Source organism: Castor canadensis, chromosome 12 (assembly GCF_047511655.1).
Source record: "Castor canadensis chromosome 12, mCasCan1.hap1v2, whole genome shotgun sequence".
Taxonomy (NCBI): domain Eukaryota; kingdom Metazoa; phylum Chordata; class Mammalia; order Rodentia; family Castoridae; genus Castor; species Castor canadensis.
The window spans coordinates 112,711,808-112,730,467 of NC_133397.1; positions in this window are offsets into that span (position 1 = coordinate 112,711,808).

Genomic DNA, 18,660 nt, shown 5'->3' on the forward strand with positions numbered 1-18,660 from the left:
ACCTTGTTCTGCTTTCTCCCTCTTGTCTGTATATTTGTTTTCCCCTTTTCTTTAACTTCTTGCTTTCCATCTCAGCTCACTCTTCCATTCTCAATATTACCATTGTTATTATTACAAGCTAGAAAATACTTAATTACACACAGTACAGGGACAGTAACAACACCAAGGACAATGACAGGAAGACAGAAAAAACAAGGAAACCAGTTTCCCCACAGCAAAAAATTAGTACAGGAACCAGAGGGGAATGAAGAGAACAGAAACTCAGAGCCAGACTCCAACAAAATGAAGATAAACTATGCCAAAGGACCCAATGAAGCCTACAAGAATAATTTAAAAGAAGACATACTACAAGTACTCAATGAGAATTTTATAGAGATGATACTGGATAGGGTCAACCAAAATGTACAGGAGACACTCAAGAAATTCCAAGACAATAAAAATAGAGAATTTGAAAAAGCAAAAGAAGAAATAAAGGAAACCATAGAAGCACTGTATAAACGCCAAAGTGAAAGAGAGAACACAATGAATAAATGGATAAATGAACTCAGGACAAAAATAGACAACAATAAAGAAGAAAACAGCCAGGATATGGAAAACCTCAGAAAAAAGAACGAAACAGAACTGCAAAACAAAACGGAAGGCCAATCCAGCAGAATAGAACAAACAGAAGACAGAATCTCAGAACTTGAAGATGAAATGGTAATTAAAGGAAAAACTGAAGAACTACTAATTAAACAACTCAAGACCTGTGAAAAGAAAATGCAAGAACTCACCGACTCCATCAAAAGACCAAACTTGAGAATCATGGGCATCGAAGAAGGAGAAGAGGTGCAAGCCAAGGGAATGCGTAATATATTCAACAAAATAATAACGGAAAATTTCCCAAATCTAGAGAAAGATATTCCCATACAAATGCAAGAGGCCTCCAGGACACCAAACAGACCAGATCAAAATAGAACTACTCCACAACATATCATCATTAAAACAACAAGTTCAGAAACTAAGGAAAGAATATTGAAGGCTGCAAGAGAGAAAAAACAAGTAACATACAAAGGTAAACCCATCAAAATCACAGCAGACTTCTCAACAGAAACATTAAAAGCAAGAAGAGCGTGGGGTGAGATCTTCCGGGCACTGAATGAAAATAACTTCAACCCCAGGATACTCTACCCAGCAAAGCTATCATTCAAAATAGATGGAGCAATAAAAGTCTTCCATGATAAGCAGAAACTAAAACAATATGTGACCACAAAGCCACCATTACAAAAGATTCTGCAAGGGATCCTGCACACAGAAAGTGACACCCAACTTAACCATGAAAAGGCAGGCAGCACCAAACCACAGGATAAGAAAAAGCAAGACAGTAGAGAGTAACATCAAGTTAGGTACACACAATCAAACCTTCAAACAACTAAGACAACTAAATGGCAGGAATCACCACATACCTATCAGTACTAACACTTAATGGACTTAATTCACCCATCAAAAGACACCGTTTGACAAAATGGATTAAAAAAGAAGATCCAACAATTTGTTGCTTACAGGAGACTCATCTCACCGACAGAAATAAGCATATGCTTAGGATGAAAGGCTGGAAGAAGATTTACCAAGCCAATGGCCCCCGAAAACAAGCAGGAGTAGCAATACTTATCTCTGACAAAGTAGACTTCAAACCTACATTGATCAAACGAGATAAAGAAGGACATTCCATACTAATAAAAGGGGAAATAGACCAAAAGGAAATAATAATCATCAATCTGTACGCACCCAATGTCAACGCACCCAATTTCATCAAACATACCCTGAAAGACCTAAAAGCATATATAAACGCCAACACAGTGGTTGTGGGAGACTTTAACACTCCATTATCATCAATAGATAGGTCATCCAAACAAAACTCAATAAAGAAATCCAAGATCTAAAATATGCAATAGATCAAGTGGACCTAGTAGATGTCTACAGAACATTTCATCCAACCTCTACACAATATACATTCTTCTCAGCAGCCCATGGAACCTTCTCCAAAATAGATCATATCCTAGGGCACAAAGCAAGCCTCAGCAAATATAAGAAAATAGAAATAATACCATGCATACTATCTGACCACAATGCAGTAAAAGTAGAACTCAACAACAAAAGTAAAGACAAAAAACATGCAAACAGCTGGAAACTAAATAACTCATTACTTAATGAAGAATGGATCATCGATGCAATAAAAGAGGAAATTAAAAAGTTCCTAGAAGTCAATGAAAATGAAAACACAACCTACCGGAACCTATGGGACACAGCTAAGGCAGTCTTGAGAGGAAAGTTTATAGCCATGAGTGCATATATTAAAAAGATTGAAAGATCCCAAATCAATGACCTAATGATACATCTCAAACTCCTAGAAAAACAAGAACAAGCAAATCCCAAAACAAATAGAAGGAGAGAAATAATAAAAATAAGAGCTGAAATCAACGAAATAGAAACCAAAAAAACCATACAAAGAATTAATGAAACAAAAAGTTGGTTCTTTGAAAAAATAAACAAGATCGATAGACCCCTGGCAAACCTGACTAAAATGAGGAGAGAAAAAACCCAAATTAGTAGAATCAGGAATGCAAAAGGGGAGATAACAACAAACACCATGGAAGTCCAGGAAATCATCAGAGACTACTTTGAGAACCTATATTCAAATAAATTTGAAAATCTAAAAGAAATGGACAGATTTCTAGATACATATGATCATCCAAAACTGAACCAAGAGGAAATTAATCACCTGAATAGACCTATAACACAAAATGAAATTGAAGCAGCAATCAAGAGTCTCCCCAAAAAGAAAAGTCCAGGACCTGATGGATTCTCTGCTGAATTCTATCAGACCTTTAAAGAAGAACTGATACCAACCCTCCTTAAACTGTTCCATGAAATAGAAAGGGAAGGAAAATTGCCTAACACATTTTATGAAGCCACTATTACACTTATCCCAAAACCAGGCAAAGACAGCTCCAAAAAGGAGAACTATAGGCCAATCTCCTTAATGAACATTGATGCAAAAATCCTCAACAAAATAATGGCAAATCGAATTCAGCAACACATCAAAAAGATTATTCACCACGACCAGGTAGGCTTCATCCCAGGGATGCAGGGGTGGTTCAACATACGAAAATCAATAAACGTAATAAACCACATTAACAGAAGCAAAGACAAAAACCACTTGATCATCTCAATAGATGCAGAAAAAGCCTTTGATAAGATCCAACATCATTTCATGATAAAAGCTCTAAGAAAACTAGGAATAGAAGGAAAGTTCCTCAACATTATAAAAGCTATATATGACAAACCTACAGCCAGCATTATACTTAACGGAGAAAAACTGAAACCATTCCCTCTAAAATCAGGAACCAGACAAGGATGCCCACTATCTCCACTCCTATTCAACATAGTACTGGAATTCCTAGCCAGGCAATTAGGCAAGAAGAAGGAATAAAAGGAATACAAATAGGTAAAGAAACTGTCAAAATATCCCTATTTGCAGACGACATGATCCTATACCTTAAAGACCCAAAAAACTCTACTCAGAAGCTTCTAGACATCATCAATAGCTATAGCAAGGTAGCAGGGTATAAAATCAACATAGAAAAATCATTAGCATTTCTATACACTAACAATGAGCAAACTGAAAAAGAATGTATGAAAACAATTCCATTTACAATAGCCTCAAAAAAAATCAAATACCTAGGTGTAAACCTAACAAAAGATGTGAAAGACCTCTACAAGGAAAACTATACACTTCTGAAGAAAGAGATTGAGGAAGACTATAGAAAGTGGAGAGATCTCCCATGCTCATGGATTGGTAGAATCAACATAGTAAAAATGTCTATACTCCCAAAAGTAATCTACATGTTTAATGCAATTCCCATCAAAATTCCAATGACATTCATCAAAGAGATTGAAAAATCTACTGTTAAATTTATATGGAAACACAAGAGGCCACGAATAGCCAAGGCAGTACTCAGTCAAAAGAACAATGCAGGAGGTATCACAATACCTGACTTCAAACTATATTACAAAGCAATAATAATAAAAACAGCATGGTACTGGCACAAAAACAGACATGAAGACCAGTGGAACAGAATAGAGGATCCAGATATGAAGCCACACAACTATAAGCAACTTATCTTTGACAAAGGAGCTAAAAATATACGATGGAGAAATAGCAGCCTCTTCAACAAAAACTGCTGGGAAAACTGGTTAGCAGTCTGCAAAAAACTGAAACTAGATCCATGTATATCACCCTATACCAAGATTAACTCAAAATGGATCAAGGATCTTAATATCAGACCCCAAACTCTTAAGTTGATACAAGAAAGAGTAGGAAATACTCTGGAGTTAGTAGGTATAGGTAAGAACTTTCTCAATGAAACCCCAGCAGCACAGCAACTAAGAGATAGCATAGATAAATGGGACCTCATAAAACTAAAAAGCTTCTGTTCATCAAAAGAAATGGTCTCTAAACTGAAGAGAACACCCACAGAGTGGGAGAAAATATTTGCCAACTATACATCAGACAAAGGACTGATAACCAGAATATACAGGGAACTTAAAAAACTAAATTCTCCCAAAACTAATGAACCAATAAAGAAATGGGCAGGTGAACTAAACAGAACTTTCTCAAAAGAAGAAATTCAAATGGCCAGAAAACACATGAAAAAATGCTCACCATCTCTAGCAATAAAGGAAATGCAAATTAAAACCACACTAAGATTCCACCTCACCCCTGTTAGAATAGCCATCATCAGCAACACCACCAACAACAGGTGTTGGCGAGGATGCGGGGAAAAAGGAACCCTCTTACACTGTTGGTGGGAATGTAGACTAGTACAACCACTCTGGAAAAAAATTTGGAGGCTACTTAAAAAGCTGGACATCGATCTACCATTTGATCCAGCAATACCACTCTTGGGGATATACCCAAAAGACTGTTACTCCAGAGGCACCTGCACATCCATGTTTATTGCGGCACTATTCACAATAGCCAAGTTATGGAAACAGCCAAGATGCCCCAGCACTGACGAATGGATTAAGAAAATGTGGTATCTATACACAATGGAATTTTATGCAGCCATGAAGAAGAACGAAATGTTATCATTCGCTGGTAAATGGATGGAACTGGAGAACATCATTCTGAGTGAGGTTAGCCTGGCTCAAAAAACCAAAAATCGTATGTTCTCCCTCATATGTGGACATTAGATCAAGGGCAAACACAACAAGGGGATTGGACTATGAGCACATGATAAAAGCGAGAGCACACAAGGGAGGGGTGAGGATAGGTAAGACACCTAAAAAACTAGCTAGCATTTGTTGCCCTTAATGCAGAGAAACTAAAGCAGATACCTTAAAGCAACTGAGGCCAATAGGAAAAGGGGACCAGGTACTAGAGAAAAGGTTAGATCAAAAAGAATTAACCTAGAAGGTAACACCCACGCACAGGAAATCAATGTGAGTCAATGCCCTGTATAGCTATCCTTATCTCAACCAGCAAAACCCCTTGTTCCTTCCTATTATTGCTTATACTCTCTCTACAACAAAATTAGAGATAAGGGCAAAATAGTTTCTGCTGGGTATTGAGGGGGGGAGTGGGAGGGGGTGGAGTGGGTGGTAAGGGAGGGGGTGGAGTGGGTGGTAAGGGAGGGAGTGGGGGCAGGGGGGAGAAATAAACCAAGCCTTGTATGCACATATGAATAATAAAAGAAAAATGAAAAAAAAAATTAAAAAAAAAAAAAAAAAAAAAAGAAGACCAGTTTTATCCTCTTGGCTTTTCCCATTCTCCTGGGTATTAGGGTTTTTGTTTTTTATTTTTTTTTTTTAACAATTACTCTAGAAAGTTTATTAATTACAGTTTTATCCAGTGACCCTTCCAGGGGCCATCCTACACCAAAAGCAGGCCAATCTATTTCACAAAGGATGCTTAGCTTGTTAGGAGCTAACTTAACTCCATAATCTCCATTAAATCCCTTTTTAAAGTTATTAATCATACACTCCAAGGGAGTGTTTTTACTCTGATTTTCACCCATCTCCTCCCATTATCAGATGGCAAGACAGACACAGAGGAGGAGGGGTTTTGGAAAAACACTCGCTTTATCTGTCTCCTGCCGCTCCCCTCGTGGGGCCTTAGGTGACTCTTTGACCCCAGTGAGTCTGTATAAGCCCCAGACCAGGGGCCCCATTGGGGCTCACCCTTGACCTTATGAGTTCACCATGGAACTGAGGATGAGGACTCCTCACTTCGCAGCTGGGCTGTGTCTCAGGCTCACACTTTCATACACTCTCACACAGCACAGTACTTCCACCCTGCTCCCTAAACCAGAGAGACACAGTTTCACCTCAACAGGTAGTTACTAGCGGTCTCTGGGAGGTGATCAGGCTCCTCTTCTGCCTCCTGAGCAGGCCTGAATTCGAATCCGGGTTCTTACCAGTATGAAGAGCAGTGCTCCTAAGTTGGTTCCTGTGCCTCAGTGGGTTCCTTTGTGCATCCGAAACCCTCGCCCTGACCTTCTGGGAGAATGAATCCCCCTCTGGATCAAGCTGTCCATTGGCACTTGGTGGGATCTCCTCCTGGTGGTCGGGGGGATGCACCCTGGTGACAAGGTGCATCTCTTGCAATCCTAGACAAGCCCCCAAGAAATGTTGCTGGAGTTTGCTAGCTGAGGTACGAGTCTCTGAGGCAGATTAGCAGGAAGCAATATTTATTGTGCCGGCACAGACTCAGTGGACTCGTGTCCAAAGGCTGAGCCCTGAGAACAAAGGGGTCTCACCTTACATACCCTTGCAAGCAGGTTACAGAAGCAGCAAGCAAAGCTCAACCCACATATGGCTGCATGTGACTCCATTGGCTATTTCATCTCCCCAGTGCTCTGGGACCTTCATGGTTCAGTTCTTTAAGTTTTATCTCTCTGTTTTGCGATCCCCTCCCCCTATCTCGTTGTCAGAACACAGCCTGTCTGTTTCTTTCCTGGCCTCTCCTTTCTTGCTACAACAGCTCACTGGTGACTGAGATCTACAGTGACTGCTCACTGGTCCTGGAATCACCCTCTTCCCAAGACCCTCCATTCAGCTCCTTATTGCACTGCCTATCACTGTGACAGTTTACTGTAATTTCCTCTTTTTCCTTCTAAATCTGGTGTATTTATAGCCCCAATTCCCTGGGGAAGGTATGGATAAGGTTTAACGACTTCCCATTGCCTTTTAAGGAGAGTTCTTTCCCTTTTGCCTGTCATTAAGACTCCAGAATCTTTTTTTTAAGATATTTTTTTTAATTTATTTTTTCTTTTATTCATATGTGCATACAATGTTTGGGTCATTTCTCCCCCCAAGACTCCAGAATCTTGAATCATTTACCTTTCTGGCCTTACTTCCTGTTTGTCTGTCAATATAAATCTCACATATTAAATCATTCTATTCTCCATATTCAAAAGAAGTCTCCTCTCTTCCCTTTTGTTGATGCTGTTTAGAACATAGAGTGTTTTCTTCCTGTACCTATCTCCCATCACTGTCTCTAATGACCCAGCTCAAATGCTTTCCCCCATACTGTCCTTGACCATGACAACTGGAAGTGACCACTTTCTGCATCTCTGCTTCTCTGGCATTTTGTTTGTGCCATGCAGATAACTCATTGTTTCTTTTTATGGACTGTTTGAAGGGATGAGGCCATGCAGTGGAAAGGGCCACATAAAAGGAGGTTCAAATCCTTTCTACCATTAAGTTTCAAATCCTGCACCATCTACTGGGCATGGGGAATTAGAAAGGTTCCTTATTCTCAGTTTCAGAGTCTGTAAAAGAAGATACAAATGCCCACTTTGCAGGGCAGTTTTAAGCATTAAATAAAGTACTTGTGAAGAGTCAAGTGCATAATAAACATTCCACAAATGATAATTGTAATTATAGGATACTTGCACATCTCCTGTAGAACTGAAAGCTCCTTAAGAATGCCAGTTGAACTGATGTTGGCTTCAATTTTGCTGCTAAAATTGGAAGCTAAGCTTTGCAGGATGTCTTTTAGGTCAGTCTTTAAAGTTTGAGGAGGGCTGCAGTGAAGGTCATAGCCATAAAGGTGAGCAATGAAGCACCGTGTGCACCAAGTACACCTGCAGGAAAGGTGCGTGGTTTCTCATCTTGACTCCAGCCTTCCTGGGTCCATCCTGTGGTTCCCTAACTGTGTTTCAGAATGCTTAAAGCCTTCCTCGCCCTTTAAGGTGAAAGAGATGAGTTAGCAATATGGCATTTGAAGCTCTCTGCTGGTGCCGATGGGTCCTGGACTCAGTTTTACCTTTGATTTGTCTACTGCTTTTCACAGTAATAAAACAAAGCAAAAGCCAGTAAATGTGTTGATATGAACACACACACACACACACACACACACACACACACACACATATATATATGTGTATATATTGTGCAACTGTGTATATGGTGTTATATATATATTATATATAATATATGGTGTTATATATATATACACAGTTGCACAATATATACATATATATATAAAACACCAGATACACAGTTGCACAATTGCATTCTTCTCAAGTGCACATGAAAGAATTGGGTGAAGGGACCCTTGCTTCCAGACAGTTCACATCTCTTCATTTTTTTTTGATGGGACTGGGGTTTGAATTCACGGCTTCACACTTGCAAAGCATGCTTTCTTCCACTTGAACCCCAACTCCAGTTCGTTTTGCTCTGGTTATTTTGTAGATGGGGTCTCTTGAACTATTTGCCTGGGCTGGCTTTGAACTCCGATTTTCCCAGTCTCAGCCTCCCAAGTAGTCAGGATTACAGGCATTTGCCACTGGTGCCCAGTCAGACAGCTCACTTTTCTTAAAGTATTCACCTACTGAGGAAAAATACTCTAATGAAGAGATAGAATCTAGCAGGTAGCTCTCATAGATGTGTACAAAAGAAAGTGGAGAGTGTTAATTTGCCTATGAGAAATTACAAAAGCCATCCTTCTAGTAAAAGGTGAGTCACAAGTTGGAATGAAGGAAGAAAAGGAGGAAGTCCTCTATAATGTGTCCTCAGGTGCTGCAGTCCATAGTAAACACCACGGGATAGGAGTGCGCCTGCATCAACCTGTTCATTCATTCATGCTCATTCACTGTTAAAAGGTCCACAGTGCTTTCAAGCTCCTTAATAAAGGAAGTAGATTTGCTTACGCCAACCCAGAAAGCTGGGATGGCCTGAAATCTGCTTCAATTAATAGAGCGCAGCCGGAGTGACACTGTGTGAGTTCTGGTCCTGGTCCCAAAGAGGCCATGTGGCTTTTGCTCTCACACTCTAGGAAAGCAGACAGCTTGTGGCCAGAGCTAGCCAGAGGATGATAAGAAACATGGGGCCAGTCACTCCCATTGGTCTCAGCTGACAGCCAGACAACCCTCTGAGTCATCTAGTTAACCATCAGCTGACCACAGATACATGTGACAGCCCGGCCAAGTCCAGAAGCACCCAGCTTATCACAGCTCAAACTGCCAGCCCACAAAATTGTGAGCTAAACAGTTGCTGGTGTTTTAAAATATTTAAACTAAGAGCTGGTGGAGTGCATCAAGTAAGTGGTAGAACACCTGCCTAGCAAACCCCTTAGTCCAAATCCCCTACAGAACCACCGAAAGAAAACAAAATTAAACTAATTTTTAAATTGTGATTTAAAAAACACATATGTAAAATTTACCCTCTCAATCATTTTTAAGTGTACAGTTCAGAAGTGTTAACTATAATCACATTGTTGTGTAATAGCTCTCTAGAACCTTTTCCTCTTGCAAAACAGAAACTCTATATGCACCAAAAACCTCCCCACTTCCCACTCATGAAAGTGGAATCCTATGCTATTTGTCCTTCTTTGTGACTGGCTTATTTCACTCAGGATAATATTCTCAAGTTTATCCATATTGAAACCCATGAAATTATTGCTGTCTTATGTGACATTTTGGGGTGATTTATTACACTTGCAAAAGTTACCTAATACAAAAAAGGATTGATTACTAAGAGTTCAAAATCAGTTATGTATTTCACACCTACAACACACCTCAGTTAGGACTAGTCACAATACCAAATGCTCAGTAGCCACCTGTGACCAGTGGCTCACATGTTGGTTAGAATGGCTATAGACACCAGCAGACAGCTAAAACTTGCCACTTATTTATGATTTATTTATTTATATTTGCTGTGCTGGAATCAAACCCAGGCGTTGCACATGCTAGGCAAGTGCTCTTCTGCTGAACTACACCCTGGCCTTTTATTTTATAAGCTCCCTATAAGATTCGCTTTGATGGGTTGCATTTTGGTCTTAAGCCCTTCCTTTCTTTGAGGGCTGCTATAGGAAGCATCCAGAGGTAAAGCAGACTTTGTGTAAGGATGTCAGTCTTCACATTACATAGTGTCCCAGTTATTAAAATACATTTTTGGCCTTGGACTCTAAAAGAGTTGCACTTGTCTTATTGTTTTGTTCTGAGTTTCTAGAGATTATAGGTTGTGTAACTAATTTCATTTCCCATTTTTCTTTGGCTACCAGAAACATAGAACCAAATTGTGGCCCATACATAGTACTAGTATAGGACAGCATTTTCCAAAATGTCTTTGGTTTGTCACTAAGAAATAAGCACATCCTCAAACTACCCCCCAGGAAAGCCTGAGTCAAGGCTGGGTTCTTCTGACCGACTGTTCCGCACTCACAATACTCTGTGAAGCTTTAAGATTTGGTTCCTCTTTGCCATAAGACTCTTGGCCTTCAAAGATCTCAAAGGGGTTGTCTGCTGGTAGTCTTGCGGGAAATTACGAGCCGAGATACAAGTCTCTGAGGCAGATTAGCAGGAAGCAACAGTTATTGTGCCGGCACAGACCCAGCAGACTCCTTTCCAAAGGCTGAGCCCTGAGAACAAAGGAGTCTCACCTTATATACCCTTGCCAGCAGGTTACAGAAGCAAAAAGAAAAGCCCAACCCACATATGGCTGCATGTGACTTCATTGGCTATTTCATCCCGCCCCCAGGGCTATGTGACCTTCATGGTTCAGTTCTTTAAGTTTTATCTCTCTGCTTTGCCATCCCCGCCCTCTGCCTTGTCTTAGAACACAGCCTGTCTGTTTCTTTTCTGGCCTCCCCTTTCCTGCTACGTTATTCCCCCCTTTGATGCTTGGATCCATCCAGGGTCAAAGAGTATCACCTTGATCTAGGGGTTTGTATTTCCATAGCATCATTACACGTGCGGCCGTTTTTCTTTCTATAATGGCCTCCATAATAGTCCTGATAGACCGCAGCACCAGGGGAGCCAGGCAGGCAGTGTTAACCATGTTCCTAGGATTAGGCCCATTGCCCCTATCAGAGTTTTAAATCCACCTAAGGCAGAAAACCATCCTCCAAACAGGTCATTGGGATCCCATCCTCTCCAAGTCTGGACGGGGACATGGGCAAGCTTTCTCCTCTTGTCTGTGATCTCTTCTATGACCTTTCCTTCATCATCAATCTGTAAGCAGCAGTTGCTTAGGTTTAATTTTCCACAAACCCCTCCCTCAGAAACCAGCAAACGGTCTAAAGCCAAGCGGTTCTGATAGATAGCACTGTGCATCTTAGTGCTTTGTTTTGCCAGCAAATTGAGGGCTCTTGCAGTTTCATTTGTTATAATTTCAACAACAGCCTGCAGCTTGATGATGCGGTTGAGCATATATATAGGGGTATGATAGCCCCAGGACCCATCTTCTGCCCAGGTGGCAGGACCATAGTACTGGATGATTCACTCAGGAAGCCATTCGTTATCTCTCCAATTGCCAATTTGTAAGGCACCCCGTTTTTGTCCACTTAATCTTTCTTCATGTATGGGGACTCCCAGTTTTTCACCTTGTCTGAGGGGAAGCAGGAAGAAAGATGGTCTGATTGAGCCTACCACACAAGATCCAAACCAGCCGCTAGGTAGCACCATGTAAGTTTGCTTTTCACAGATCCAATACAATCCCCTGGGCACCTGCCAATCTGTGTTTGCTATAAGGTTGTTCCATGCTCTCTGGAGATTAGAAAAGTTGGCCAGTGGGTGGGGCTGGGGCTCTGTGTAGTTTGGAGCTCCACACCTTTGGGTCTCTTGATCAGTGTCACTGCAAAACTTCTGTCCTAAACAAGTTAAATCCCCCACTGAGGTGGAGAATTGGCCTTCTGGGTGGGTGACAAAATAATTCCTGATGATGGAAGTTTTTAGGAGCCAGATGCCTTTCCTGTGTTTTGGGAAAGCAGTCTCATTAAAAGGCTCCTGTGGGTTTAGCTCCCTTGCTTCCCAAGGTCCATGGTTTCCTATGTTGGTCCCCCATAGTATGAAGTAACATTCAGTGTCTGAGCTACAGACTCAGCTAGTGAGAGGAGCAAGTTTTTAGTTTTGGCAGAGATTGAAAATTTATTCCTCATCTCCTCATAAAAGGAGGAACTCTCACGGGTAACAGTTACTAATTTGAGGTGCATCAGACTGCCAGGGTCAAGGCCCTTTCCATCTATCCTTATGCCAGTTATATGTCCCCATGTCCAAGCCAATGGCTTAACTACAGTGAAAGTTACAAGGTTACAGGTGCCGTGGGTGCAGCCAGGGGCAGCTTTCCCCTTATGAAGGAGGGCTGTGTGTTCAGCCCTCTGCCATGTGGCCCATGAAACACAACTCCAATAAGGACAATAATAAGAACCCACATCATCACAGGACAAGAGTTGTCTCCCCGGCACATATACTTATCATTAGATGTACAGGCTCTTTCCCAAGTTAGACCCCACCACTCACAACCTGTACCTCCACACCCACCCTTGTCTATGGCTGTACATACATCAAAGAACATTGACGCTGGTTTATCAGGACTAAACACCTGGGTGCAGCTAATGAGGTTCCCAGGATTTTGGACATTCCTGATCGCTAACCATTGCTCCTGAGGGTGGTAAGTGGGGTTGAAGCAGATATGCTGATTACCATGTGAGCACACTGAATAGATGGTATGGTTGTGAGTGCATGACCCGAGGACAGTGCCTGCACAAGAATAGTAAGTATGGAATAGCAAAGTCCTAGTGACAACATTTCCTCTCCGAGTAGTATGCATAGAGAGGTCACAGGAGGAGGCTCTGGGACCACAGAGGGAAACCACATCTGTAACAATGAACAGTAATTATGCATCCTTCCCAAAAGAGATAGAAGAGAGCAAATAAAAACCTTTCACCATGAGTCCAATCAGTGGTGGCGGTTTCAGCCAAACCTATGGCAAAGATTATGGTGAGAATTACAGCAACAGATACAAACCCTGGGTGACAATGCATCACAGTGAGATAACTGGTGTAAAAACAGTCGGTTGTTGGAGAGTTGACTCCTCAAGCTTTCACTGTGTGTAGACTAGTCAGCTTCCAGGGAGTGACTAGTGCAGGGCTGTTGTCCTGCTGTTCTTGGTCCCCTATTGTTTCCTGGGAAGTGGAGTCCTGTGGAGGGAGAGTGCTCGGGTTCTGGAGAGTGATCCTACATGGTGAAGCTGGATCAGGGTTCACTACCATTTGAGAGAAGCTGCTTTGACTCGACTGTGGTGGATTCAAGGAACAATCTCTGATACTTCAGCTGCGGTGGGAGTAGACAAAACAACAACAAAACGGCCCCTCCAATGGGGTTTTAATGGTTGGACATTCCATTTCTTTACCAGATGGCATCTCCTGGCCTATATGGGTGTTAGTCTAATGGGAAGTCTCTCCCAGACCCAGTCATTAATCTTTGAAAGAGTTAACCCAAGAGCCTGCATCTGTTGACTCAGGGTAAGTTCACCTATTTCCTTAAGGTCCCCCCTTATGCCTGTGACTAAGGGGAATGGGCATCCATAGAGGACTGCAAAGGGTGAGAGCCCCATCCATTTCCTGGGGCTAGACCTAATCCTTAGTAATGCTATGTGCAGTAATTGATCCCACTGCAGATGGGTTTCTAGGAATCTATTCATGCACTCCATTTTTCCTGAACTCTGGGTGTGGTAGGCCATGTGCAGCTTCCAGGTACAAACAAACACCAACAGATATATGTACCCTTGAATTCTTGGCATTTCACTGAAGTCCATGATCAAGTCTTGAAGGGGAGCTCCACCAACACATTGGGCACGAAGGGGCGCTCTTGGCCCTTGTCTGGGGCTGTTTTTGGCACATAAGGCACATCTCTCACATACTGTCTTATTTATGCTGGAAAGCTGGGGGACATAAAAATGCTAGGCAAGGGTGGTCTCAAAGGCTGTTTTCCCTGAATGAGTTCCTTCATGGAACTCTTTGACAAATGTAGGGGTCAGCAGCTCAGGGATACCAATAAGTTATCAGTAAATTTCCACCATCCATTTGGTAGAAAATTTCCCTCCTCAGTCTTAAACCGGGACCATTCTTGTGGTGAGTACCATGGGTCCCATTCAGCTAAGGGGCATGGGAACAAGGCAACTGTCAGAACAGCTGGGGCTGGTATCCTCATGAAGGCCACTTGTTTGGCTTCCCTGTCAGCTTTCCTGTTTCCCTGAGCAATTGTTGCATCTCCCTTTTGGTGCCCTTGGCAGTGCATAATTGCCACTTGTTTAGGGGCCAATACAGCATCTAGCAGTTTAAGGATTTCTTGCCCATACTTGATACTTTTTCCTCCCGAGTTGATGGGTTCCCTCTCTTTATATAAAGCTCCGTGAACATGAATGGTTGTGAAAGCATATTTAGAATCAGTATATATGTTCACCTGTACTCCTGCAGTGAACTGGAGTGCCCGTGCAAGGGTGACAAGTTCAGCCTTTTGTGCAGAAGTCACTACCAGCATGTAGTGCTAGTGCCTCAATTACTGAGTCCAAAGTTACCAGCCTGACAAAGCTGCTGCTGTCTGGAAATACTCAACATCCAGATTGCTGATTGACTGATTGGTTAAATCTGGCTGGCTTGAGAAAACCTCATCCATATAACCTATAAGTAGTCATGCTCAGGGAGACTGGTGTCAGTTGGTAATAGAGTGGCCGGGTTTGGAGTCTTAACAACCTCCAGCCGGATGCATGGGTTTTCACATAGCATACTCTGGTATTTGACTAGCCAAGAGTTAGTCAGCCAATAATTTCCCTTATACTCCTTAAGTGTCAGGACCGAGTGGGGAACTCGGGCAGTGAGTTCTTGCCCCAGGGTGAGGTTATCTGCTTCTGTTACTATAGCTACAGTAGCTGCCAATGCTTGCAGACAAGCCTGGAGAAACCACATCAAGTTGTTTTGATAAATAGGCCACCAGGTGGTGCCAGGAACCCAGCAGCTGGGTCAGGACTCCTACAGCCATCCCCAGTATCTCATGTACATATAGGAAGAAGGGCCTCATCACATCTGGCAGACCCAGAGCAGGGGCGTTTGCGAGTTCCTTTTTTATTTCCTTAAAGGCTTTTTCTTGATCCCTTCCCCATACCAAAGGCTCCTGTTGTCCCCCCTTTGTGGCCTCATAGAGTGGTTTGGCCAGGAGGAAGTAGTTATGGATCTAGATTTGACAGAAACCTGCAGCTCCCCAAAATTCTCTGATTTACCTGAGGGTCATAGGGTCTGAGATGGACATACAGCCTGTTTCCTCTCAGGGCCAAGCTTGCATTGCCCCTGGGATAGGTGGAAGCCAAGGAATTTGACAGGGCCTTGGCAAATCTGGGCTTTTTTCCTAGAGACTTTATAACCTGCTTCCCATAAAAGAGAAAGGAGAAGGTGTGTCCCTTCCATGCAGTCCTCCCGAGTTGGCCCAGCCAGCAGGAGGTCATCTACATACTGGAGGAGTGTGCAGCTGTGCCAGTCAGCTGAGAAGGCTTTTAGGTCGGATGCCAGGGCAGTCCCAAATACAGTGGGTGAATTTTTGAAACCTTGTGGCAACCAAGTCCAGGTTAGCTTTCCCTTTTCCTCAGTGTTGGGGTTTTCCCATTGGAAGGCAAAAATGGGCTGGCTCTGTGGGACCAGGCAGATGCAGAAGGAGGGTGTGTCTTTAAGATCTGGGCAGATCAGCTGGAACAAGGCCTAAAAGCATGTATGGATTTGGGACTATGGGTTACAAAGTTACAGTTGCTGAATTTATTGCCCGGAGGTCCTGAACTGGTCTGAAGTCCTCAGTCCCCAGTTTCTGGACTGGTAATAAGGGGGTATTCCAGGATGACTGACAAGGTTGGAAGATCCAATGTTTTAAGAGTCTGTTAACGTTTTTTTGAATTCCAACCTGGGCCTTTTGAGAAATGAAGTATTGTTTCTGGCTGACAGGGGTGACTCCCAACTTCAATTTTACCACTTCTGGGGGCACATTTCAGGCCAGACCTGGGGGTTATATTCAGCCCATATACCTGGAATCTTGAAAGGGAGCTTTAGGATCTCAAGAGGCCTCTCTTCAGAGGCATAGAACTGCCATTCCTCCTCTTGTGTAACTGTGAGAATTAAAGTCTTTGCCTCAGGTCCTCTCAACTTTAAGGGTGCTGTGTCAGCTGAATCAAAAGTTATCTGTGCCCTCAGTTTGGATAGCAAGTCTCTGCCTAACAGGCCTACTGGACAATCAGGGAGATAAAGGAATTCATGCCTTACATTATGACTCCCTAGATTGCATTGTCTAGCCATTAGGAAGGGGCAGCAGACTTGGTCCCCTGTGGCCCCAATAATAGTTGTATGCTTATTGGAAAGAGGACCCACTGGTTGGGTCACACTGAATGCTCAGTGCCCATGTCCACCATGAGATCAATGGGATGGCCCCCCCATCTTCATTTGGACCATAGGCTCCTGGGGGTCCAGTAGTATAAAGCCGAGTCTGTCCTAGTCTTCCTAGGCCTTCTAGGCCTGCCAGACTGACAATGTTTTCCTCCCAGGAGTTGGGTCCCTTGTGGGTGGGCTGATATTTTCCTTCAATGACCTGGGCTTTGCCTCTAGTCTTGGGGGCTTTTTGGGAGTCTTTGGCCTGCTTGGGACATTTATTTTTCCAATGCCCTTCCTGGTGACAGAAGGCACATTGGTTTCTCCCCAGTTCCTCCCTAGGGTAGGGGTGTTCTAGAGGCATTTGTTGTTGCCCTCAGGGACTGTTTTTGCTTCTGCCTGGATTTGCTCACTTGGGCCCACCTGACTGTCCAGCGAGGACTGCTGCAAGGAGGTCCACTCTTCTTTTCATCTTCCTGTCAGTCTCCTACTTAGCCTCCTGATCTCTATAGATAAAGACCTTTGTGGCCACCTCCAGGAGCTGACTAGCATTCATTCCAGCAAATCCCTCCAGCTTCTGCAATTTTCACCTTATGTCTCCCTGGGCCTGGCCAACAAAAGCAGCATTTATCATCCTCTGGCTTTCAGTGACTTCCGGGTCAAAGGGGGTGTACATATGGAAGGCCTCACACAAAGGCTCACAGAACTGGCTGGGGCTCTCATCTGGCCCTGAGGTTTGGCTCATGTTCATGGCCTTTATCCTCCTTCCTCATGCCTCCCAATAATGCCTCCTGATATCGCTCAAGTCGCTGTAATCTCGGCTATTATTGGGGTCCCAATGGGGTCCTGTTCAGGGAAATAGGCCTGAGCATATGCCTGGGCATTTAGGGTACCCTCAGGAGCATGATCTTCCAGCCACTTTAGAGCTGCCTGTGTTATATGGCGCCACTCTTCAGTACTGAATAGAGTCAGGAGAAGCTGTCCAGGTGGGTTTGTGAGTCTGGATGGTAGACTGCATCAGATCAATCAGAGCCTGAGGCTTTTCCGTGAAGGAGGGGGTGTGATGTTTCCAGTTGAGGAGGTCTGTGGTGGTAAAGGGCTGATAGACAAGTAGCCGTCCTCTTCCTTGTATTTGGCCTTCCTGGGCATAATAAATGGGGCTCTGGTCATAATGCATGGGGCTCTGGGCCTCCCTCAGGGGCATCTGCAGGGCAGCTGGAGTCTGAGGAGAGGAGGGGTCCTCATGGAGATTGTTCAGGTGCTCTTGATTGAATGGGGAATGTGGAGTGAGCACTGGTGGACTCGGAGTGGGTACAGAGTCCATAGGACTCAGGGGGCTTAGAGTCATCGAGCCCTCTGAGGCTTCTGAACCAGATTTTACAGGTGTGACTGTCCCTTGTGTTGCCCCATCCAGTGTCAGAGGCAGGGTGCAGAACTGGGCACTGGTGGCAGAGGTGGATAAAGTGGCACATAGTGGGGTGGTACCTCCTCAGGTTCCTCAGCCAGTATGGGTTCCTTTGCTTTTTCTCTACACTTGGAAGCTGTAACCACCCTCATCACCATAATTCTACAGGCCTCTTCCAGGTAAGGCCTCAGCCGTGTGGGCCGGCTGAGGACAGCATCCTGTCAGCAATCGATATAGGGTAATTGTCCTGGGTGTTCAGACTTTTCTACAATTACTCTATAAGCTTCATTAACCACAGTTGTATCTAGTGACCCTTCCAGGGGCCATCCTACACCAATAGCAAGCCAATCTACTTCACAAAGAAACTTGAGCTTGTTAGAAGTTAACTCCATAATATCCATACACTCCAAGTCCATCTCCTCACTTTTCCAGATGACAAGACAGACACAGAGGGAAGGGGTTTTGGAAAATCACCTGTTTTGTCCATCTCCTGCTGCTCCCCTTGTGGGGACTTAGGCGACTGTTTGACCCTAGTGAGTCCATATAAACCCTGGACTGGAGGCCCCATTGGGGCTCACCCTTGACC